Here is a 26,343-nt window from a genome sequence, read left to right on the forward strand (position 1 = left end):
TGTTAAAACCATGAGTCCATAACCAAGAAACCACCATCTACCCAGGGACAGTGTCCTCTGTATACAGGCTACCAGTTAAAAAGAGGAGGGGAGTCAAAAGCCAGACCATTCCATTGCATATTATTGTCTCAAGTGTATAAACAGAGAATGAGAATGAGAAGGTAGACTGAGGCAGGGCAGTAGGGAAGAGGGGAGTGTAGTAAGTGACACCACCGACCGCTAGGAATGGTATGTAGTAAAAAGGGTATGAAAGAGGGTTTGGGGAAGTGTCACACGAGACAATAATTGTGTCCTGATAGAGGTGATAATTATTCCAAGTGACTTGTGATGATCTTGTGTCCTTGTGCAGATTTGAATGGCAGTACAACATGCATTGTTACACACTGTGCACGATGCCAGCGAAAGGGGTAGGTGGGAAGCAGAGAGAATGAGCATTTATAGAGCTCTTACTATGTACCAGGCATATCATAAAATGGTTAGGAGTGTGGCTTTGCAATTACGGGATCCAGCTCAGCTCTGGGCTCTAAGACCAAGTTCCTTTATTCAAAAAAATTGGGGCAGATTGTGCTTTACCTCACCGACTGGATTGGGAGGGGTCATGAATACATCACCAACACTCAGTAAAGGTTAGTTATTAGAAGGATGGCCACCACTAGATCTTTCTTTACATAGTAATGTGAGGTGGACCTCATGCTCCCCGTTTTACAGATGGGCAAACAGGCTTAAGGATGCTAGTTAACTACCTCGTCCAAGATTTGTCATCTAGTAAGTGTCAAAGCTAGGATTCAAATCAGGTTTTCTAGCCCTGGAACGTGTTGGTTTTTTTCTCTGTTCCTTGCTACCAGCATAGGTAGCTCTCATATCTCACCCTGAGATGTTTGGGCAGTGAACTCTGGCACATTTCTGGGTGCGCTGTGCTGATGCATGCCTTCCTGCTCTTTATGCTCACGTCTGACCAGCTTGGGCAGGGGTTTTTGTGATGACTATGACGACCAAGCGCTCTGTTAAGGAGTCTGCCTCAGGAGACATTCTCCCACGTGTGTTTGCCGTGCCACCTGGAAAACGTCCTGTATGGTGAGGTAGTGCAGCCAGACGAACACGGCAGAGGTTATTTTGTGACCATGACAGTTGTCATACTTTTCCTTTTGCACTTCTGCCAAAAATCTGTGTTTTTGTCCTTGTGTTTTGGACCTCGTTAAATCGAGTACAGTGGGCTTGAGCTGACTTTATGTATAATGGAAATAGCCTCATGCAGTATAAGCCTCTGCCTGGGGTCACCACCTGCTCCCACCAAGCTGAGTAGCGAGGAACTTCTTATGGATCTTTTCATATTAATAGAATAATGGAAAACAGATGGTGTGCCAGGAGGAGTGCTTTTTCTTGGAGGCTTTGAAGGCCTGTTATGGGTTGAATTGTGTCCCCCATCCCCTCCCCCACCCAAATTTATATTTGAAGTCCTAACCCCCCAGTATCGCAGAATGTGAGCTTATTTGGATATAGGGTCATTGCAGATGTAACTAGTTAGAGATGACTTCATACAGGAATGAACTAATCCTATATGACTGGTATCCTTAGAAACAAAGGGGAGATTTGGACACAGACACACTCATGAGAGCTGCATGAGAGCACAAAGGCAGAGATTGGGGTGATGCCTCTACAATCCAAGGGACACTGAAGATTGCCAGAAACCAGCAGGAGCTAGGGAAGAGGCCCGGAACAGATTCTCCCCCCACAGCCTCAGAAGGAACCAGCCGTGCCGATGTCTTGATCTTGAACTTCTAGCCTGCAGAGCTGTAAGAGACAGATAAACTAGTGTTGGTTAAGCCAGTCAGTCTCTGGTTCTGGGTCCCAGCAGCCCTGGCAAATGAACACAGGGCCAGCCCATGAAGAGGTGGTGACTTCCTGACTCCGGAGAGAAACGAGAGTCACTCACATGCTTTGGTTATACTTTCCATAGGAGTGTGGAATCAGATGGAAGGCAGAGAGGAAGTAGAAAGAAGACAAGCAGTACAGACAAGCAGACCAATGTCTGAAGAATGTGAGTGCTTGTTATACGAAGGACATTGCTCTGAGGTGAGCTTTTACCTCATGGGGTGTTTTAGATAAAGCAGTTTGCCCATTGGGGTTGGAAATATATTTTCTTCCAGACTACAAGGTGACAGTTTTTTTGAAAACTGCCAGCCTACAAGTGTAAATGTCACTGTCTAGAACAGTTTTGTCTAATAGAAAACTTTCTGCACCGATGATAATGTTCTAGATCCATACTCACTAAAATGGTAGCCATTTGCCACATGTGGCTGTTAAATGCTTGAGACGTGGCTGGTGTGGCTGAGGAACTAAGTTTTAAATTCTATTTAATTTTAATCTAAATTGCCACAGTGACTGGGGCCCCTGTATTGGACAGTGTGGCTCTAGAGCAGAGGCATATATTGGGATAGGACCCAGAGAAGAAAACATTGTTGCCTGGATTTTCACGAGGCTCATAGATCACCTTCACATCCTCAGCTAAAGGGGCTTTGGTGTGAGTGAAAGTGAAGAACACAGGAGAATCTTCTAGAGATTTTACTGAAAGATGCTTAATACAGGGTTGTATTTCACTTCTCAGAACCCAAATTGTCTTACGCTATTTAGTGCTCAGGAGAGAAGCAGGGCAGAGTGAGGAATATGAGGAGGACGTGGGGAAGCTGGGTCTGTGGTCCAGGTCTGTTTTCAGGCTGTGTGTGCTGGCTCTGATGTACCTCGTGGGACCGGTGGTCCAGTGCTAGGACTGCAGAGACGTCCAGATTAGACTACCTTCTCTGAAGGCAGAAGGTTCTCCCTTGGAGTCTTTGGTATTAGGTTGGTTATATGCAGATGCCTGGTAAAGGGTACTGGGGCTCCCTTGCCCACCCTCCCCCCCTTCACTGGCACCATTGCATGTGACATATTCCCAGAGGATGCTGTTTTGGAGAGAGCAGACAAGGGATATTTCGGAATCTAAAACGGAACCCCAACCCCAGCATTATTAGATGAAAAAGAATGCACCCCTGTGAATGTTTTTGGCCAGCCCTGGACAAATGACTTGTCATTGTCTCACCACTGGCTTTGGCTCTGTGCCCAGTATAATTTAAAAATCCCTTCTTTTTCCAACTCTACTTCGTTATCATTTTGATTTCACAGAGAAGTAAAAGGTTTGTCAGTCTTAGGTTTTTCTAGCCCCTGAGACAAATAATAATGGGTGTCATGCGGAGACACTGTATGGCGGAATGATGCCTGCTTCTCCCCGAGCCCCCTTGCGTTCTGGCAGACTGGACTCGAAGCAGTGGAACGGGATCTTGTAGAAGGAAAGGGCAGCATGCTTGATCAAATGGTGAGCGGGTGGATGTTCAGCTGGACTCTCTGGGTCTTGGAGGGCAAGGGTTTCGCTTAAGAAGACGCTGAGAAAAAAGTGCTTGTCAGCCTTCAGCCTGTTTGGTAACTGGTGCCACTTGCCTGGGACCCGGGGGATGCCAGTAAGCAATGAAGGCAAATAGTACTAATGCTCATACAGTGCTACCCCATATTTGCCCACTTGACCACCAGCTCTCTCTTTTCCAAGAACTTCTAAACGCATTGCAGACGGGATTAAAGAAAGCAACTAAAGATACCAAGTGATGCAAGGTAATTTGTGATGAGCGCCATCAAGAGAAAACCCAGAGGGCCCCAAGTGACCAGAGATGCCTTATTTGATCTAGTTTTTGAAGGATGGCCTTGATTTGGATGGGCAGCCAGGCAGCCCGATGTTGCTGCAGGCACGGATGCCCAAGGCATGGCTGGGGGACAGCGAGTGTCAAACCTGGTACGACAGGCAAGTCACAGGTCACAGGTTTTTCCGTTTGAATGTCCTTATTTGACTGTGGTTGCCATCAGCAGATGGAGAGTTCAGAAGGACCACGCTAGAAATCATTAATAATTTGCAGATGCAGTCAGCGGCCCCGGTGTGCTGGTGTGCCGTTCCGTTCCAGCAGAATACATGCAAGGAGCAGCTCACGGCCCCATCTGCTCTGCTCTTCCTGGCTCTATCTTTTATTTAATAACCTCTCTGTGACCTGCTCATGTGAGGTCATCTATCTCTTCTTCTGTGTTTAAATAGTCTTGGCTGCTACTTGCTGTGAAGGACTTACCTAGTTAGTGGGCGGGATCGACCTCAGTGCAGGAAACATATGGCGCCTAGGACAGCGCTTGCCATGAGCGTGCACAGGAGGCAGACTCCAGCCCTGGAGCCCAAGAGGAGTCAGAGCGGGAAGAGGGGAAGGATGGGAAAGGCGAGCTAGGTATTTTGCCCAGGCCGCTGGGGGAACGTAAGGATAGTATAGTCGTGGGAGAAAGGGAAACGAGGGAGGGGTAGCTTTGTGGGATGAGCCTAGGGTAATGACCTTGATTTGGGACATTTTAAGTATGAGACAGGACATCCCCGTGGAGACATTTCGCAGGCATTAAAAACCCCCAGTTGGGGAGTACTCAGGGCCCCATAATACAGTGGGAGTTCATTTGGCTCCAGCTCTCCTCTCCTTTCCTTGGCAAGTGGTTCCCCATAGAGTCACTTCGGATTGGCGGGGGAAATGTTGCTCAAGTCTCCCGAGCCTTTATCCTCACACTTGAATGCTAAATCCAGAACTCCCCGTTCCTGCTAAGTAGTTCAAAAGCTCTGAGGGATCCTTGGAACAGTCGCACCCTGGTGGGACTTTTCAGAGCACTCCTGGGGTTGGGAGAGAAATTTCAGGGTAACTGCAGAATAATGTGAGCTATAACCGGCCTGAGTGATCTTCTAGCTGGGATCTGGATGTGAGACTGGCGTGTTTGAAGGTTGCTGAATACCTGTTGACCTGCATGCCCCAACTGGGTGAACTCCATCTACCTTTTGATTCCTAACTAATCGCAGTGAACAATACACCAGCTTGTCTTCTGTAAAACGAGAGGGGTGAACATTCCCACCAGCCTTGCCGCCTTGGTTGGACAGGTCAGTTGACTGCCTTGAAGCTCTGCTTATTCATCTGTAAATTGAAGGGATTTGGCGAGGTGCCCTTTAACACGACTTCCCACACTAGCATTTTATGTCGGTCAGTGATTCTTTGTCCAGGGAGTGCTATTTTTTCCATAGGAACCGTCCTGCAGTTGCTAGTTAGCTTATCACCTTGACGAGAAGCAGCATGGAGAGGTGGGCAGAACGTGGTCTTTGGTGTCAGTGACCCGAGCTTAAACCCCCTCGGTCTCATGGCGACCTGTGCGACTCTTGGTGATGAGCCATAGCTCACCGATCCTTGAGTTTCCTCACTTGTGAAAAGGGGATGTTAATACCCATTTTGGGTTCATCGGATGATACTATGCATCAAGCATCTTTGTTTGTGCCCTGTTTTAGACAGTTTTATTGAGATATTATTCATATACCATATGGTTACCCCTTTTGAAATGCCTTGATTTGTACCCTGAACTCATTCAGTTTTAGTATATTCTCAGAGTTGTGCGTTGATCACTACTATCTAATTCCAGAACATTCTCACCCCAAAAAGAAAGTCTACACCCATTAGCAGTCTCTCCCCACCCTTCCCCCTACCTAGTCCCTGGCAACCACTAACTACATCCCGTCTCTATAGATTTGCCTGTCCAGGACATATTTCATATAAGCAAAATCCTATAGTATGTGGTCTTTTACGTCTGGCTTCTTTTGCTTGGCATAATGTTTTGCCACTTGTTTCATGTTATCAGCACTTCACTCCTATTCATTGCCAAGTAATACTCCCCTGTATGGACGTACCACATTTTGTTTGTCCATTAGTCACTCGATGGACATTTGGATTGTTTGCACTTTCTGGCTATTATGAATTACGCCATGAACATTTGTGTGCAAGTTTTTGTGTGGGCATATGCTTTCAGTTCTCTTGGTATCTCATTGTAGTTTTGATTGGCATTTTTCTAATGGCTAATAATGAGATTTTTCATGTGCTTGCTGGTATATGTCTTTTGGAGAAAGGTCTATTCAAATTCTTTGCCCATTTCTTAAAAATGGGTATTTGTTTTTCCATTATTGAGTTCTAAGAGTTCTTAATATATTCTGGATACTGTGCCTGGCATGCAGTTTTAAATAGGCATGCAGTCATTGTGCCTTCCTCTCTCCAGGTTTCTCACAGAAGTCTATAGCCTATGAGGTGACATCTGGAACTAATTGCTCAGACGTTGAATCCCCAGTATCCTGAGTCCTAAACCATTATGTCTTGACCAGAGCTCTTCTTAGCACAGAGCCATTCTGATGAGGCACTCTGATCCTGGAACCCAAATCTGGAACCTGGAACAGCAGGGGATAGTTGACCTGGAAATGAGCTCTGAATGAATCTATGGGGGCAGTAGCTAGTTCTATTTCTAAGTCTTGGGCTTTTTTTCTAGATGGAGAGGACTTAGGGGGTAATTGTGCTGTGTTTTTTGGGTTTTTTGCTGCTACCGCACCAGGGTATCCTCCATTGTATGCTGTGGGCATCTGGAAGTTGGGGCTGAGGACCACATAAGGATATATCTGAGAACATCAGCTTCTTTCTTCGGTACCACTCCCAAGATGAGTAGCATATTTTTCCAAGAGTGATCTGGCAATTTTAAGTCATATATAAAAATGTCCCAAGGAAAATCATGGGTCCGCTTGAAAAAGAAGGGAGTTTTATGGGAAACCTTTGAAGACCTGGAAATTATTCTCTGTTCTGAGAACTGTACTCTGTGTCCTGAGACATGTTTTATACTCTGCTACCCCTTTACCTTTGCCCCCATTATCTTCCTTCTCCATCCCTCCAGCCTGGCATGTATAACCATCCCTCAAGGCCCAGTGGGGTCTCTATAGTTAGGATCCTTTCTTCCTACACACGAGGGGGAAAAGGTGCCTGTGGAGCAGTGGAGGCCTGGGCTGCCCCTTGCAGAGAGCCGTCTCCACCAATTTGCCAAACTGCCAACCCACAGATTTGCCCTGAAGACTAGATGTAGCTTTGAAGGGTCATGGACAGACAATATTGATTCCTCCTCTTAAGTATGTCAGGACAGGTGGAAATCTCTTTAATGCCCAGGAAATTTGCTTTGGGGGAACAAAGCCAGCCCAGTTTGCATTTGGATGTTGCTGACTTATTGTAAAACTAAGGAAAGGATAGAAGGTACCTCTTGGTATGCTAGTCCTTTGTAGGGAACAACCGTCCACAGGGGAGCTATCTCTGGCTCCCTTTGCTCCTCTGAACATTCGGACCTGCCTCTCCCTGGCCATCCTCTCACTGTTTCACAGAGAAGCACACCCTGCCCTCAGAAAGTGTGCCATCTAGTCGGAAGGATAAGATGAATCATAAATTATTCATTGTTAGAGCTGGGAGGTTCCTTGGGGATTCTCCAATCCTGAATTTTCCAATCTCCTTTCTTGACCAAAAATATTTTGTGTGGAGGAGAAAAAAAAAGTTGTTCTCCTCTGGTAAAGAAATTTGGGTCAGAGTATGTTGTGTGACCCTCTTGGATACACACAGTGTTCATCAGTGGATTGAAGGCAAAAGAAGCTCACTTGGATGGGACCCAGCGTTTCTTCAACCATCTGAGTCTCACTTTTTCCCTCCTTTTTCCATAGTAAGTATTAATAGCTCACAGGACACTAAACATGCTTCGGGAAACATTGCATCCTTTACAGAGATGGAAACCTGTGCTCAGAAATACTAAGTGACTTGCTTAAAGTCAACAACAAAGAGTCAGACTTAAAATCAGGTTTTCTCACTCCCAATCCATTGTCCTTTCTACAAATAATAATCCTGTCACGCTTGAATGAGGGTGCGTGGCATTGAAAATGTTGTCATTTATGCTAGTAATGAAAACAACGCAGGTTCCGGAGTCCCGCCGCCGAGCGTGGGAACCCCGGTTCTGCCGTTTGACTGGCGCGTGCCCGTGGGCGGCTAAGCCTGTTCATGTCTCTGTCTCGCTGCTTCTGTAAAGTGAGGATGACAATAATGACCCCACGGGGAAGTCGTGAGAATTATTTGAGATAATATACATAAAGATCAAGTCCGTGTTTCTCTCCCTGTTCTCGTCACATCAGGCCCTGCTGCTTGCCTCGCCCCTGGCCCGCTCCCCCTCCCGCCCCCCGATCTAGGACTTTTGAAAGGCAGAGCGTATTAAAAACCAAGAAGTGAATATCAATAGCAGATTATAACTGCTATTTATTGAATGATGACAGAAAGAATGAATGAGCAGGAGTTAGGAGCAATTACCTGGGAACACTCAGAGCTATACTAAAGCGCTAAACATTCATGACATTGAGGAAGAGATGACAGAGGGATGGCTAGAAGGTGTAGATCGACTGGGGCCCAGGGGACAGGCCGTGGCCAAGGTAGTACACACTTGGCATCTCAGGCCAGCTTCCTTTCCTGCTGCATCCTCACAACATGAAACCGTGGTCGAGGTCTCTTTATTAAAGAAGCAGCAATTCACCTTTGGAATACAATTTATTTTAAAAGATTTTGGGGACGTCTGGGTGGCTCAGCGGTTGAGCATCTGCCTTTGACTCAGGGCATGATCCTGGAGTCCTGGGATCGAGTCCCATAGAGGGCTCCGTGCATGGAGCCTTCTTCCCCGTCTCTGCCTCTCTCTCTGGGTCTTTCTATGTGTCTCATGAATAAATAAATAAAATCTTTAAGATAAATAAATAAAATAAATAAAAGATTTTGGCAACAAGGTCGGTCCTGAGGCGGGAAAGGGGGCAGAAAGGTCGACCCCAGCAAGGGGGTGGGACGGTGCCAAGCATCTGGCTCCGAATGGCAGAGGGATCCCCAGGGGCTCCCCCAGTTGTCGGGGGAGCAGAGCAGAGAGCCGACCATCCCAGGACCTCTCTTTCCCTTCTCTGCCAAGGCCATCCCGCCTCCCAGCCCGTCGTCCAGCCTCAGGACTTGTGTAGCTCTGGAAGCCGCTCCTTCTTCCAAGGGGTCCAGTCCGGTGCCCTAACAGGGAGCCCGTGTGGCATCTGTTCGGCAGCAGCGGGGAGGGCCCGCGGCCCATAGGGATCACCAGTTGCATCGGGGCCGGGCTCTGCCCTCATTCGGGAACGTCTCAGGGCTAACGGGCCACAGGCCCCGCAGGGCCGGCCTCGGCGACGTCTTCCTCGTCTGAGGCCCTCACGCCCTCCCTCCGGCTTTTCTCCTGCCGCTTTCTCGGCCGGCGTTTTCAGGAGCACGATCCGTGGGCCACAGTAAATAACTCTAGCCGAGGCTTTGACCAGTGGCACAGGCGGCTTTGCCACGGCGAGGGGACAGTCAGAGGGTGCCAGGCCGCGTCCTGCCGCAGCGGGGCCGCGCACATGCAGCCTCTTCATCCGGCAGCCGCGCGCGAGGCGCCAGGCCCCGTCTGCCATGCCAGGTGCTGGCTCGTTCTCCGGGACGATGCGAGGCTAAGCACGCTGCTGGCACCGAGCGAGTCACAGCTTCCCCTCATTTATTTACCTCGAGTCAAACAAACCCTGACTCCTGCTTTGAATGCAGGCTGCGGTAGTTCCCAGATGACAGAAGGGCAGCCGTCTCTGGAGAGTTGCCTTCTGCGGGTGCTCACGGGGACCGCTGTGTGGCACAGCTCCTGGGGACGCCAGGAGGCCACTTCAGAGCGCAGGGCAGCAGCTCCTCAGAAGGCTGACCCTGAGTGCCCTCGCGACCCAGCCCGAGAGAGGTGCAAACATTTGTCCACACGGGCTCGTGCACAGGTTCACAGCAGGGTTGTTCAAAACAGGCAGAGAGCAGAAACCGCCCAGACGTCCTTCAGCTCATGGAGGGACAAACTAATGTGCTCTGTCCATTCAGTGGACTATTATTTGGCAAGAAAAAGGAATGAAATGCCGACACAGGCTATGACACAGATGAACCTTGAAAAAATTATGTTAAGTGAGAGAAAGCCGACACCTAAGGCCACTTGTACAGGGCTGTTTGTGCAAAATGTCCCGGATAGGCAAATCCGTAGAGACAGGGAGCAGATTAGAGATTGCTGGGGGCTGAGGAAGGGGAGAACGGGGAGTGGCTGCTGATGGGTGGGGGGGTTCATGATGAGAATGTTTTGGAATCAGGTAGTGATGGTCCCACAACTGAATGCACTTACAACCACTGAGCTGTGCGTTTTCACAGGGTGACTTTTATGATACGTGAATTATATGTCGGCAAAGCTATTAGGTAAAAACTGCCCTGAACTTGCCACTGTAGTCAAGTCCTCTGTGAACATACATAGGCTAAGGGAAAGAGGTAGGAAGGCCCACAGCAAGAGAGGAGCAGTATGGATCCTGCCTTTGGGAAGAAGCACCAAATGATGGGTTTGAATGAGCAATGCTTTGTGCTTTGTCCCAAATTTTCTGTGGGACCTATTGTGTTTGCTCAAAATTTTAGGATGCCTTGAACCTCCTGGCCCCAAACCCCTACCTAGAAGTAAGTTCCTGTTGGAACCTGTTAGAGTTCATTGATGAATGAATAAATGTTCACCCTCATACATTTAAAAAATATATTTTGTCTGGAAATAATTGTAAGCTTCCTGAAAATTTGCAAAAATAAAAGTAGCTTACAAAGGATAGCCCCATACCTTTTACCCAGATCGACCATTTTCATTTTACTCCATTTGCATGCTCGCAATGATGCACACTCACTTCCTCTTTGTTGTCACATGTGTGCTCACATGTGTATATACACACATATATATTAACATATACATGCACTTTCAGTGAATGATTTGAAGGTAAGTTATAGGTGTCATGGCCCTTTATTTCTGCACCATCAAATCCATGAGTCACAAACCCCACACGGCTACTTAAGTTAGAATGAAACCAAATGTAAAAGTGCGTTCCACAGTCGCACTGGCCACATTTTCCATTGCTCAGTAGCCCCCTGTGGCTAGTGGCTCCCATGCTGGTCCGCAGAGGTTAAAGAGCATTTCTAGTATCACATGGAGTTCAGGTGGACGGTGCTGCTTTGCCAAACCCAGCATGGTCTGTGTGCTTCCTGAGAGTAGGGTACCCGCCCCCCACCCCTGAATTACACAGCACGGTCACCAGCGTTAGAGAACATGACACCAATGCAACAGTTTTATCTGACAGTTCGCATCCCAGTTCTGTCAGTTGACCCAGTAATGTTCTCACTCCTTTTGGAATGAGGTCTTCAGTCTTGTGGTTGTCCCAAATGTGTGTGGTTTGCGCCCAGGGGAGGCGTTGGAGCTGAAGCTGTTGGTCAAGCTTTGATGCCAGGGTGTGCAGGGTCCTTTGCTCCTGCCCTTCTTTCCACCGCCTTGACTCGTGTGCTGGAGGCAGCTTGCATCTCCCCTGCTCAGAATTGTTTTGGTGTCTGTGTCACCAGCTAAAGCAAGGTGCAGTTCCCCTCTCCTCCTGCACTGACATTCGGTCTCTGAGCTGGTGGGGCTCTCTCTTTAATCAGCAGGAAAGGTTTCCTGTGAGTAAAAGGAAACCGGCCTACTAGCTAGCACAGTATTTTTCTTTGTTCTGATACCTTTTCCCAGATTTTAGCCTGCATCTAAAAAGAGGCTCGTCTTGGTCCTCATTTGTTTTCTGTTCTGTGGCTGAGTTGTGATCCCATAGCTCGGAGTCATTTCATGTAGCCCAGGACCCAGGAGCTTCCTGCCCCAAACTCCTCCTGCATGGAGGCCAGGTCTGTAGGCCCGGTGCTGTCCATCGCACATTCCTAAGTGCTCCCCCACCCCAGCCTTGGGCATCGCCGGCTCACTTTTTTCTGGCCTGAGAGAAAGGCTGACTCTTGATGATTTTCAGCTGCACTTTGGTTGAAGAGTGGGAGAAAAGAACAAATTGCAGTTGGTTTCTACTTTTGAACTGACTGGTATTAGAGCTTATCCTCTCAGGGCTTCCTTTCGATTTAATGGGATTCAGTGGCATGAATAAGCATGGAAAACAGGTTCCCAGGCTGCTGACTTCACTTCCATAGAGGTCCCCACATCCCCCCAGTAATTCCTAGCATTTTGTGGGAGTCAGAACTGGGGAACGAGACATCAACAGGTTTATTCTCTTACTTTCTTGTCTTTGCCCCTTAGAATATTCTCATACTCTCTCCCACCTTTTATTTGGATTCAGCATTTCTTAGAAGAAAAGAATACTTAGCAAGGTAAGAGTCACTGAAGAACACGGTGGGAATCCTATATGAGCCATATAGTTTGAGCCAAGAAAGAAAAGGGAAAAGGATTCATGCAGAGAGAGTGGAAATGGAGCTGATGGTTCATTTTCTGCTTAACTAAAAAAGAATGAAAAGGGCTTGGCTGGCAGGGTCAAGACCACAAGGCGAGCAGTTGAGAGCCATGTGGTGCAGGATGGCGGTGTAGTTTCGTCCTTCACCGCCTTTTGAGAACTGACATATGGAGGACTTTGAGCCCTGGGTCCACTTGGCTCCCTTGGTGGGGGACTCGGTGGAGTATATGTATTTGATGCTAGTGAAAGACCAGAGAGCTCTCGCTGCACCTGCCATCAGAAGGAACACAGAAATTTGGATGTTCTCCATTAATATCTTGTGTAACAAGAGGTACCCTCGTTGGCCAGATGGTTTTGATTGACCTGTGTGCTTTTAGAAGTGTTACTGAGTGTTTTCGCTAGAGGGTTGTAGGTCCCTGTCACTCCTGGACCCCTGGCGTAGGGATCATGGTTTCATGTTACCTTCGAGTGCCCTTCCAGCTGTGGCTGGAGAGCAGTGTCACGGGACAGTAACTCAGAGATGCAGTCCGAGAGCAGATTTCATTGTAGGTCAGCTCCGGCCTTAGAGACACGCTCACGGGGAATCTGGGAGGCTGGAGGGGTCATTGCCACAGCCCTACCCCTCATCTTGGGGATTCAGAGAACCCCCAGGCCTGGCCACGAACACCAGGGTGTGCCTCCTTCTGCCGCTCCAAGCCAGCAAGTGCCCCTGGTCTGTCACCTGTCCCCATGGCTCCCCAGTGTGCCGGATTCCTCCCCTGCTTCTCCCTTCCCCGCCAGTCACCATGCTTTAGATTGCTCTTTCCATCTCTTGTCTGTGGCCTTGCCTTACATTTCTACTAACACCTCCCTTTGTTCAGGATGTTACCCCCTCACAGATGCTCCTCCACGGCGGGCTGGGAGCCTCTCGGCCCTGATCACTCAAGGCCATGTTCCATTCAGCCGCCTGACTGGTCCTCTCCTCCCTTGCAAGCACCTCTCAAGGCTCCTCGCTGCCTCCAGGATAAAATTGAAACCACATCTGACTGCAGCTCATCTTTCCAAATGTATGTGCTGCTCCCTATGGGAGCCCTCCGCTACATACAGGCATTCTGATTCTTCCCGAGTTCCCCTCAGAGAGGGCTGTCCCTGTTGTATCTTATCTTATTTTTATATTGTATCTGCAAACTATTCCAGGTCCTGTGGGAAGTAGATGGCTTATAAATCTTAAATAAAAATGGGTTTAGTCTTATTCCCTAGCTGCAGTACATGTCTTCTGATGTGTAGGTCTGTGCACTTCTATACCCCCCTGCTCCCTTTTGGAGTGCTCTGCCCTGTGCTCTGCACACCGTCCTCCCTCCGAACCCTGCAGCACAGTTACAGCAGCCCTGGGTGGTCAGTTATTTGTTCTCATGGCACCTGTGTCTTCGTGTTGTTTTCACAGCCCTCGGGTTGGTGCTCGAACATAGTAGGCTCTCAACAGACATTTCCAGATGCTCACTGTGGCCTCTTGAATCCTCAGCCGGGCAGATCTAGAGATCTGACTCCATAAATTCATTAAGGATTATGAGGTTCTGAAGGTCTGACTTGTAGTAACTCATCTTCTAGAAGACTGATTGATTAATCTGGATCATTACAGAGAGAGGCTGGGCATGCCTAGGCATTTCCTCCTCAATTAGAGATGCCTTTCTGGAACCCCAGCAAGTTATCAGATTGCTTATTGAGCATAGAATTTGAGCAAAAGGTATTATGTGTTTTTGCAGGCAACTATAAATTATGAAAATGCTCTCTAGGGATATTTCTCCCCAAAGAACCTGAATCAGGCATCTAAAATCAAATACCCTCTCTCTCCCTTAACAATGAAAAATCTCAGACTTCACTAAGATCACTAAGATGACTGCCACTTATCACTGTAACATCATCCCTCCTTATTTTGATACATTCAGCATGTTACAGTTCCCAAGTTTGCAGATATTCTCCTTAATTACATTTTAGGATGATGGTGTTTGAGTCACTAACACGACAGCATCTTAAATCCTGGACTTGTAATTTCTGTCTTTGGGGATCTGTAGACCTCTGTTCATAAGTTGGTATAGCATAGCACCTCTACTAGGGTGGGGACAGATGCTGTGTATTAGTTCTAGGAGTCTTAGTCTAAAACTCCATGTAAGTAAGGAGTCCAGAATGGTGTTTGTTCATCCATTAATGAATCAGTGGTACCCTGGGTGTGGGAGCAAATGCTATTTTTAAACCCATTGCTGACTTAAGTGATAAAGAGGGTACAGAATGTGCCTTGCCAGGCTTGTGAGCTTATCGTGAGTAATACCCATGGTTATTATGATGTCAGAACTTGAGGATTCTTTACCAAGAACATAAGCATTGCATCATGCAACTGGGGCAGGGCGTGAAACGACTGTTTTTCCCAGGAAAACAGCCGCAGAGGGCATAAGCTGATGCTCCCGTTAGGCACACAGGCCTGAATGCAGCCATGCCAAACTCCCATGGTCAATTTGAAGAGCACCTTCCCATTTTAGCCACTAGGATGTCATTTGTCTCCAAGCTTCCAAGCCAAATAAGGCATGTGTGACGGAGGATCCTATACCATCCCCATGTTTTGAGACATTATTGGGTGGGGATTAGTGTGTGCACACCTGAAACCCCTAATGGCTCTGAGTATCATAGCTGTTCCATCATTTACACATTGATCTCACAAAGCTTTTTCACAGAGCACAGAAGTGATGCCTAAATGTGGAAGGTAGGGATTGAACCACTTAGAATTTTTAAAGTTGTCTCTAAAAATGTGTGCTCTGCTTTTGATGTGTGAGCATGATGAGCGTCAAAATATAATTACATTCAACCTCATTAATTCAGACTCATTTGGGAGCACGGCATTAAGGAAGATTATAGTGCTAGTGAGGATGGGCTAAGTTATATGGTGGGTGGCAACAAACAACCCTCACATCTCAGGGACTTCAAATAGCGATGGTTTGTTTCACCACCACGCTGCCTTTGCACCTTGTGGGGACTTAGCTAGGGTCTCTGCTCCTTGTTCTCCATGTTCAGTTCTCAGGCTATGGAGCCTCTGCCCCTGGATCGTCACTGGCAGGTGGATCAAATAGGCACATCACACAGTGGCTCTGCAGAGCTTCTGCCCAGAAACAACGCTTCACACTCAACTTTTTATTGGCTCAAGTTACCCATGTGGCCAAGGCTGACTCTTCAGTTACTTGGTTTGGGATATCTGAGTCATAGCAAGGGATTTCAAAGTGAAGGGCTCAGGACAATTTATGGGGATACAGAAGAAAACATTGGAAATTTGTTTTATCTCATCCTTTTAAATTTTCTATTGTGTTTTTGGTAAACATACTATGCTAGTAAAATAGAATGTATATAATTTATTAAAAACAAATATCACAGTATTAGAAATGTTTAGTTTAACCACATGCTTAATCAAAAAAAGATCATAGCTTATGTAATAGATACAAATCTGCAGTGAGTATGTTGTACTTAGAAACTGGGTTGTATCACCTCACACCTGTCTGAATGGCTAGTATAGTAATAAGTGCTGGCAGAGGATGTGGAGAAATGGTAACCCTTGTGCCCTGTTGGTGAGAATGTACATTTAGGTGTAGCCACTATGGAAACTGTATGGAGGTTCCTCAAAAAATAAAAAATATAGCCACCATATGATCCAGCATGGTGGGTATCTATCCAAAGAAAATGAACACTAATTTGAAAGAATATATGCACCCTGTATTCATTGCAGCATTATTTACAAGAGCCAAGATACGGAAACAACCCAAGTGTCCATCAAATGATTAATGGATTAAAAAAAAAGATGTCACACATACACACACACACACACACACACACACACTATGGAATACTACTCAGCCATAAAAAAGGACAAATCTTGTCATTGTTACAAGATGAATGGACCTTGAAGGTATTATACTAAGTGAAATGAGCCAAACAGAGAAAGATAAATACCACATGAATTCACTTATATTTGGAATCGAAAAAACAAAAACCAACCAACCAAAACAAAACCCAGACTCACAGATAGAGAGAACAGATTGGCATTTGTCAGAGGGGAGGGGGATGGGGAGATTGGTGAAGGGGATTAAGAGCCACAAACTTCTGGTTATAAAACAAGTAAGTCATGGGGATATAATGTACGGCAGGGGGAAGATGGTCAGTACTATTGTATTAACTCTGTGAGGTGACAGATGGTAACTAGACTCACTGTGGTGATCATTTCACAGTGTATACAAATGTTGAGTCGCCACATTGTACACCAGACACTAATATAATACTGCATGTCAGTTATACCTCAATAAATTAAAAAAAGAAAAAGGAACTGGATCCTAGATATGACCAGGGTTGAACTTCTTTTTTTTCTTTTTAAGATTTTATTTATTTATTTGAAAGAGAGACAGTAAGCACAAGACAGTAAGCAAGGCAGAGGGAGAGGGAGAAGCAGACCTCTTGCCGAGCAGGGAGCCTGACACGGGGCTCGATCCCAGGACCTCGGGACCATGACTTGAGCCGAAGGCAGATACTTAACCGACGGAGCCCTCCAGGCACCCCGGGGTAGAACTTCTATAGAAAACATTCCAAGGAAAAGAATGCCTATGTTTTTTAGGTAAAATACAGGCTCTGTGTCTGAATCTTCTCAAGCTCTCGAAGTTTCCCAGGCATCCTCTCTGAGTCCTTGGAAGCTGCTTTCTTCTTGATCAAACCTGCCTTTCCTCACGGAATAGCATTTGAGATAAGTAACAAATGAGTCCTATTTCATTGTTCTTCTGTGTCCTTTGTCCATTGGAAGATAGCATACTGGACCCGTTGTATGTGGCAGGCATTGTGCGGAGTAGTGGGAGTGCGAGTGTCCCTGCAGAGAGCCAGTGTGTCGGGCATGCTGTGTGTTAGCCCTTGGCGAGCCAGCCGACCTCACCGTCCTCCCCTTGCACTGAACACATAGTTAGGGCCGACTTCCCACCAGGCACTGCTCTGAGTGCTTTCCAGGGGACCCCCAGGGAAACTAATATTATCTGCATTTTACAGATGAAGACACTGAGGCATAAAGAGGCCATGTAACCTGCTAAGACCACAACCCAGCAAGGGGCAGAGTCCACAATTGCCATGGAGGCAGAGCCGATCTGGAATGAGCTCTCAGAACGGACCATCCAGGGGCCTCCCTGTGTTATAAGGCAGGATGTAGGCACGCTCTCCTGCGTGTTAGCCCCACTGCAAGACCCGGTACAGTCAGAGCAGGCACCTTCCCTCAGTGCTGTATGCGGGTGGCCCAGTGCCGTGGGGTTGTTGGCTAATGACCACACCGGGACTGGTTTGATGACAGTGACTCATAGCATGAAAATGTCCTTGCGGCAGACCAAAGAGCCCACTTTAATCTGTACAGCTTAGAATTGGCTCCTTGCACTGCCAAGGGACCCTTTGACCAACTTTCACCCCCACAACATCCACACACAAATACCTGTTTGAATGTTGCAAAGAAGACAGCGTCGCATCCTTCTGGTGTGTCTATAGCGCACAGGGCACTTTGCCGCACTACTTTATTATTCCGAGTGTGCTTCTAGCACACTTTCACTTGCCAAGCATCTTCTCACTTTTCTCTCACCTTTTATTTTTCCTTTTCCTCCTCCCCTCCCTTCCTCCCAGCATCCCTTGCCTGCTTTCTACCCATTTCTCTGACTTTTCTTTCTTGCTGTCTCCCCACCTGCCTTCTTCTCTTCCCACGACGGGAGCAGCACTTTCTCTGCCTTTGCCAACGTGATCTCTAATTGAGTTTCGTGAGATGTCAGTTAAGGCAAAGGAGAGGAATGAAAAAACTTACTAGGGAACAAAGGCATGGGGACGTAGAGTTACTGTCGTGAACGGCAGTTGAGCCGTTTACATCAAGGAAGAGGGGTGTGTTCCTGTGCCCTAAGAGGAGGGTGGGATGGATCCTGGATTTGAAGAGACTCTAAGAGAGAGGCTTTTGTGCACTTAGCATCATAGGCATCGCTGTGTGACTTCTTTCACAAAGTTTTCTTTGCGTGTAGATGATAGCCTACAAGAGAAATGATCAAAGAAATACATAAACATGAGTCCAAGAGGCAGCAGACAGGTGTTGCAGTGGGAGCAGATTGCAGGGGGTGGGCCTTTGTCCTGGTTGCTTTGTATAACAGCAAAGAGTGGAGGCTTCTACAGGGCAGGCCCCGGACTCCGTCACCACTGAGCACAGAATGAACTTTTTGCAGGCTTTTGATCCACATTCTGTAATTTTAAAGTCAAACGTGGGTCATGATGGACAAACACATTTGCACGCAAAGAGATGTGTTGTACCCTGGCTGGTGAGAATGGTAAGCAAGACAAGGGAGTACAGCTGAGGATACTTCTAGTGCTTTTCAACTCTAAGGGCAGTCTGCCATTTGGCCAGCGTGACCCCGTGGTTGTGATAGTTACTTTATCACAGCTTGCACACACCCGTATTTTTTCACTGAAATACATCCCAAATTATATTAGAGTATATTAGTTTCCTAGCGCTACTGTCATATTAAAGTACCCTGAAGTGACTTCCTTGCCTCTTCCTAGCTTTGGGTGGCTCCCGGCAGTCCTCAACATGCCTCTGCTTATGGCCGCATCTCTCTGATCTTTGCCTCAGTCACTATGTGGAATTAATTCTCTGTGTGTCTGTGTCTTTCCTCCTCCTCTTGTAAGGACACCAGTCATACTGGATTAGGAGTCACTTAATGGCCTCGCCTTAACCTTGATCACATCCACGAAGACCCTATTTCTAAAGGTTATCCTCGTAGGCTTTGGGGGTTAGGACCCCAGCATATCTTTTGTGGGGACATATGGTAATAGAATTACATAGAGTAATTGAACTTACGTACTTTTTCGGTATAAAGGAGAGATGGCAGTGGCACAGTAGTAGAATACCAGGTGGGAAGGAGTAAAGTAGGTTTCCAGTTCCAATTCTGAGTGTGCCAAGCATTTCTGAAGGTGAACCTAATAAGCTCAAAAAGACAAATCAGTTGTGGGCTGGGCATGAAATGAGTGAGAGTCGAGTAAGGAAAACACTTGATTTTACTTTACAATATGGTACCAAACATTTAAGAATAATTAATTATTTTTTGTGTAAAAGAGTAAAGAACCTACCAGATTTTTAGTCTTGAATTAGAGTTTATAAGACATTTCTAAAAGATAGAGAAATTGATAGGGCACTGGGTGGGTCAGTCAGTTATGTATCCAACTTGGGCTCAGGTCATGATCTCAGAGTCCTTGGATCGAGCCCCAAGTCAGGCTCCATGCTCAGCAGGGAGTCTACTGTCTCTCCCTCTCCCTCTGGCCCCTCTACCCTGCTTGTGCTCTCTCTCTCTCTCCCCCCTCCCAAATAAAATCTTTTTAAAAAAATATTCTATTTATTATTCATGAGAGACACAGGGAGAGGCAGAGACATAGGCAGAAAGAGAAGCAGGCTCCCTGCAAGGAGCCAGATGTGGGACTCAATCCCGGACCCTGGGATCACACCCTGAGCTAAAGGCAGATGCTCAACTGCTGAGCCACCCAGGCGTCCCATAAAATCTTAAAAAAAAATAAAAAATAAATAAAAAAAAATATTGAATCTAAGGCTTACATAGCATTGCCAGACATATACCTGGCCTCCCCAATACCTGTTCTAGTTCTGGTTCACTCATGTCTTGAGGTGGTCAGTCATGATTTTGGTACAGTGAAGGAAGGGGGATGCAGCTGAAAGATTCGGGGACAAGGCTTTTGCAAAGATTTGTGACACAAACACTTGGAAACTAGTACCATTGAAAGTTTAACTGTCTTATTTAGAACGTTTCAGGAGCAAAAGGAGGATCCTTCTAGAGCTTTGAAAAATGTGTATTTGAATGGAATTCATCTATGTTGAAACCAGAAGTATATATAGCTCGTTGAGTTTTATGATTTGTGGATGTTTACCCTTTCCATGCTGCCAGGTTTGTTTAGAAGGATTATTTTCTGGTGATCATTGGTTGGAAGGAAAATACAAAGTTGGGAAATGTAATAATAGCCTCTACAGGCTTTGTAGGGAAAGGACAACGTGGGGGCACCTTGGTAGGGTAAGTGTCTAACTCTTGATTTCAGCTCAGGTCATGATCTCAGGATCCTGGGATCAGGCCCCACATTGGGCTCTGTGCTAATTGCAGAGTTTGCTGGTCATTCCCCCTTTGCCCTCCCCCGTGTGCTTGCTTGCGCCGTTTATCTCTTTCTCTCTCAAATAAATAAATAAAATTCTTAAAGAAAAATAAAAGGACAGTAGGGATAGCAGAAGAGAATTAGCGCATGTGAGACAAGACTGACCCAAGGAGGAAGTGAAGAAGAAACTTCCATCCCCTGCCCAACCCACAAATGATTTCTCTTTTGTGCTTACTCATGTCCTACTTCAGAAATGTTGGATAAGCCCAGAATTAGAATTATAAACTTAGTTGACTCTGTCCCATTTTGGAGTTATTGATAAATCATTGCCAACTCTCCTTTATACCAAAGTTGACTACAGTTACTCCTCACTATGCATTACAGGTACGTCCCTGCATGGCCTTTCCCAGAAGTGCTGTAACATACACTTCTGCAGAATTTAATTTAAAGTAACCATATTGCTTGTGCTTGTTTCCATATGTAATATTTGACTAATTGAAATACCTTCATAGATTCTTTGAGGCAAGATATAGAGAAATCACAAAATGAGACGTCTTCTCTCCAAGGAGGGAAGAACAGGGAGAGTTCTTTTGGAATATCCTGACTCTATATCCTAGGAAAATTATACTCTACTAGAACGCTTTTGGTTGCTTTAAAACTATTGTTATGGTGGAACTGTGCCTCCTCCCCCCATGCCCAAAAAATTGTCTTATTCCTAACCCCCAGTACTTCAGAAAGTGGCCTTATTTGGAGATAGAATCTTTACAGAGCAAATCAAGTTAGAGTAAGGTCGTTAGGGTAGGTCCTAATCCAACATGATTGGTTTCCTTATAAAGGGGAAATTTGGATCCAGAGACATGCATAGAGAGAAGAGGGAGTGAAGACAGACACCTACAGACCTTGGAGAGCCTTGGTACAGATCCTGTGAACAAGTCCTCAGAGGGAACCAAACCTACCAACACCTTGATCTTGACTTCCAACCTCTAGAACTACAAGAGAACAAATTCTGTTGTGCAAGCCACCCAGTCTGTGGTCCTGTGTTATTGCAGCCCTGGGAAACTAATGACTCTTAGGAGTAGAAGTTTGGGGGTTTTTAAAAATAATTAAGAGTTGGAATTAATGCAACTATTGTTTTGAAAAGGAGTTATTTTGTTTTTCCTTTCATCGATTCTACCGGTTTCCTGGAAAAAGAAACTGAAAAGCATGTGTGTCTTCCCTTCAGCCCAGCAATTGCACTACTAGGTATTTATCCAAAGGATATAAAAATAAAAAAAAATAAAAAAATAAAAAAACAAAGGATATAAAAATAGTGATTTGAAGGGGCACCTGCACCCATGTCTATAGCAGCAATACCCACAATAGCCAAAATATGGAAAGAGCCCAGATGTCCATTGACAGATGAATGGATAAAGAAGATGTGATACACACACACACACACACATACACACATATGCATGCGCACTCACACACACAAGCGCGCACACACACACACAGGAATATTACTCAGCCATGAAAAAATGAAATCTTGCCATTTGCAACAATATAGATGCAACTAGAGGGTATCATGCTAGGCAAAATAAGTCAGTCAGAGAAAAGACAAATACCATATGATTTCACTCATACGTGGAATTTAAGAAACAAAAGAGATGAACTTTGGGGAAGGGAAGGAAAAATAAAATAAGATAAAAATAAAGAAGGGAAACAAAGAAACTCGTAACTCCAGGGAACAACCTGAGGGTCACTGGAGGGAAGGTCAGTGGGGAGGATGGGGTAACTGGGTCATGGGCATTAGGGAGGGTACTTGATGGACTGAGCACTGGGTGTTATATGCAACTAACTGATGAATTACTAAATTCTGCCCCTGAAACTAATAATACAGTAGATGTTAACTAAATTGAAATTGAATTTAAAAAAATTTTAAAAGCGGGATCCCTGGGTGACGCAGCGGTTTGGCGCCTGCCTTTGGACCAGGGCACGATCCTGGAGACCTGGGATCGAATCCCACATCAGGCTCCCGGTGCATGGAGCCTGCTTCTCCCTCTGCCTGTGTCTCTGCCTCTCTCTCTCTCTCTCTCTCTCTGTGACTATCATGAATAAATAAAATCTTAAAAAAAAATTTAAAAGCATGTATATCTTAGTAGTATCATTCTTTTTCTTCACAAGAATTATATTAGACTGGTGATTTTCAGATTGCCTGCCTGAGAAGAACTGGTAACATGGCCTCCATATAATCCATTTGCAGACTACATGTACTTAACCACTTCAGTGAAAGGCTGGTTCATCCATGATGGTTTATGGCTTAGTTCAGGCAATATGGCCAAACCACGGAAAGGTGAATTTGAGAGAGGCTCAAAGCTGTTATAGGTGAGGTTAGCAACTTTCAGAAAGAGTAGAAGAGTTGATATTGACACATAAGGAGCCAGTAGGTAGATAGATACATGGAGAATTTGCAAATGTTGGGAAAAGGGTGTTTTCTCAATTGAAGGATTCCAGCCTGTGGTAGATTTTGTAGATTCAAGGAAGAGAACAAAAGATTTTGAAAGTCGTGAAGAGAATCACATTTCTTGGAAAAGCAAGGAGATAACATGGTGCATTTGGTTCTCTTCCCAGGAGGGCACCCCTTCTTTCTCTCCTCTTGACCCTGTGGAAAAAGAGGACTATTGGCTTATTTCCAGGCAGGCCCAGTAGCTCTTTCTCTGTTTTCATTCTCCAGGATCAATCCTTTAATTGTGTTTATCATCATTTTATCCTTGACTTTTCCCTGTGACTCATACTTTCCTCCTCATACTATTTGACCATGTCTGTGCCCCCAAGGATTTCTTTATTTGCCATCTGCTCTACTTTCCACACCATTTCTCCTGGGAAACAGCTTTACCCACATGGATTCCATTTCCATCTAGGTGTTGATGACAGTCCTTAGGTCAGTATCTCCAGGCACGACCTCTCGTCCATTCTCCTGTCCCAGGTTTTTGGTGGGTCGTTCCCTGGTACATATAGAACATTTCCTCTATGTTGTTTTAAATGCCTACAATGAAATCTATCCAAAATAGATCTCTTCCAGCTGGACTCTCCTCTCAAAATTGGCAACACCATTGCTTTCTTAGTCTCTTTGGGATGTGAACTTTTGATTTCAGTCTTTTCCCCTTTTGGTATATTTGTCACTTTGTCCTGCTGCTCTTTGTTTAGCAATATTTTTGGCTATGTCCCTTTGTCTTTGGCATATGCATAAGCTGATTCAGGGTTACCCTTCCCTCTTCCTCTGATTAACCCTGTGCAAGGTTAGTGCACCCTACTGAAATCATTCTCTTTTCAAAATGGTTTATCCTCATTCAAGATTCAACTCAACAAATGGGAACTAGATGTCAGTGGCCCCTGACATGTTAACTTTGGTAAATTAAGCAATTTCTTGCCTCAGAGTTTCAGTATGAATAGTAGAACATTGAACATTTCAACTTGGATACCTTGTCAGTGCTTGTAATTCAACTTGTGGAAAACCTATTCTGTTATCCCATCACCCCAGATAGACAGCTTTGCTTCCATTTCCCATCTTTCCATCATGGAACCCCACTCCTTTGAGTCCCCCAGATGTATTTGATCCCTCTCTCTCCTTTGCCCTTACATCCCACCTGTCAGTCAGTGTGTCTTGCCTTCTCTTCTCTACCAAGTTTTATGTTTCTGCTCCTTCTTTTGTATTTTCTCAAGCAGTTCCTTAGTCCAGATCCTCACTGCCTCACCCCTGGACTGCTGTGACAGCCCAGATCATTCTTACTCCAGACCAGTGCTCTGTCCGCTGTACCACTGTGCATCGTCTAAGTGAAGTTTACCTCTTTAATGAGGTAAATTGATTTTATTTGCACAATTTTGGTCGTATTTCTTGAATGTCATCAGAAATAGATGATGCAGAAATGGTAGATGATGTAGGATCACTGTTGGGGGTGCCCATCATTTTAGCAGGTGGTGTGCAGTTGGGTGTGCCCCATACTTTACATCTGTTGCACCCCACATGTCAGCTTCTATTTCTCCTTGCCTATTGCTGTACCCTGTCTCCTTGTTTGGTGCTCCTAGTCCAAGAACATAAAAAATGAAGAAGAATGGTTAATAGCATAGATTTGAGAGTCAGGCAGAACTCAGTTCAAATCCCAGCCCTGCTCCTAGTAGCAAAGTGACCTTGGACAAAACTCCATTTACTCATCTGTAAAATAGAATGCACATCACCCTACAGTTGTGGTGTGTAAGCCTCTGGAGTCTGACACAGAGGGCAAAGTCAATGATAGTCCCTCTGCAGTGTGATTGTGTGTTAGAGAACAACCGGTAAGACCAGGTGAAGGCTGAAGGTTTGAAGCGAGTGGCAGCAGTAGTAGTATGGCTTCACCCCAGCTTTACTGAGTTTTCGAAACTTCTAGAAGATTGAAGTTATCAGAAGAGGATAATTCTGGGTAAGTAGGTTATTGGTGCACATGGTTGTTTATTGGTTTAGCATTTGTTCATGTTTTGCTACTGTGTAAAATGTTCTTACATTGTTGTCTCCAAACAAAGTCTAAACTTTCTGAAGGCGTAGACCATAGGGCTAGCTGATCCCTGCAATTTGCTTACACTGGTTAGCAGGATCTGGAACAGAGTCCTTCTGCTTTTCAAAAGATACCCCATTTTTCTAACCTCAGCTCAAGTCTTACTTAGCTCCTCTAAGCTCCTACCATGTTTACTTTGGCAAATTGCTTATGTTGGTTAGAATTGCCGGTTTGTTCTTTTTAATTCGCAATGAACTTGGCAACGCCCATGAGATTTTAACCTCCTTTAGGATGATGCCGATGTGTTAGATTTCTTTGTGTTTCCTTTTGTGCCCAAACCCAGTCTTTTTTATATAGAGAGCTCTTAATGCAATCAGTAGTATTGTTATCATCATTATTGATGGAAGAATTCTGTAGAGCTTTGGTTGATCCTAAACTGTGCTCTGATGGAATACACTATATATTTAACATTACACAACTAGTGGATAAACAGACTTTGATTGAAAACGATATAAAAGCCCCATAGACATTTAATATACACTGTTTTAGAAATGTATCATTGAAAATTGTCTAATCTGAAATTATCTTTGCACTACTTGTGAAATATAAACTTGATAAGCAGGATGACTATCATTAAAATTTTATGTATATAGTTTTGCATGTCCATGAAGATATTTTTTTCTAATACTTTTCAACCCCTGAGGCCTCAAATTACCGTGTTCTACAAGGTAGTCAAGAGGTTTTCAGATTAACTCTTTTCTAGATGTTTAAAAATGTCCATTCCAGTGCATATTCCTAACATTCGTATATTTTTGACATTCTTTTTGACTTATTCTATAACTTTGTAGTATCATATGTGAGTAATGTGATCCCTAAGACAGACACAGCATCCCGTTGGGTATGAGACTCATTCGAGTTCTGATTGTTTCTATCAAATACTTATAATTCAGCAGAGGATTTGGGGAAGTAGGGAAGTTTGTACCTCCTACTCTGAGGTGCTCACAATTGTGTTCTCTTTAATAGTATAACTAGATTCTGCATGGTAATCTGTTTTACATCTGCCAAACCACAATTAAACTTTATCCACTGCTGAAAATGGTGCCATTATTTTACTTATAATTCCTTCTCTCAAGCTTTGGTAGAATTCAGTGAAGTTGAGTTAAATATAATTTCTTTTTAAATCATAGTTGAACCCTCACTCATCCCCGTGGTTTCACCAGAGTCTGATCTTCCAGTAGATAATTTTGGGGTGGTGAAATGGAAAGGAAATGTACTCAGATGTGAAGCAACTTTTCAGTTCATCTAGTTGTGAAATATAAAATTATGAAAAAACTAAGCAAATAAGTGGGGGAAAAAAGAACTAAATGAGCCAATCCTTTAATAAATGACATCTTAAAAAAATCTTAGGAGTTAAGACTTCAGGAAAATCAAGAAGATTTTTAACTATTCTTATAAGTAACTATTCTTATAACTATT

General features: G+C 45.1%; 1 protein-coding gene and 1 long non-coding RNA gene across 16 annotated transcripts in view; both read left to right on the plus strand.

Annotated features, from left to right (window-relative positions):
* HIPK2 (homeodomain interacting protein kinase 2) overlaps positions 1-26,343 on the plus strand; it is a 193,597-nt gene that overhangs the window by 26,002 nt on the left and 141,252 nt on the right. The gene's annotated exons all lie outside the window — the stretch shown is intronic.
* LOC125752692 (uncharacterized) lies at positions 1,273-25,202 on the plus strand. The gene is made up of 3 exons (XR_007402810.1): positions 1,273-1,793; positions 1,958-2,073; positions 21,196-25,202. It is a non-coding gene; the product is annotated as an uncharacterized LOC125752692 (long non-coding RNA).

The sequence above is a fragment of the Canis lupus genome, chromosome 16 (genome assembly GCF_003254725.2).
Source record: "Canis lupus dingo isolate Sandy chromosome 16, ASM325472v2, whole genome shotgun sequence".
In the NCBI taxonomy this organism is placed as follows: Eukaryota; Metazoa; Chordata; class Mammalia; order Carnivora; family Canidae; genus Canis; species Canis lupus.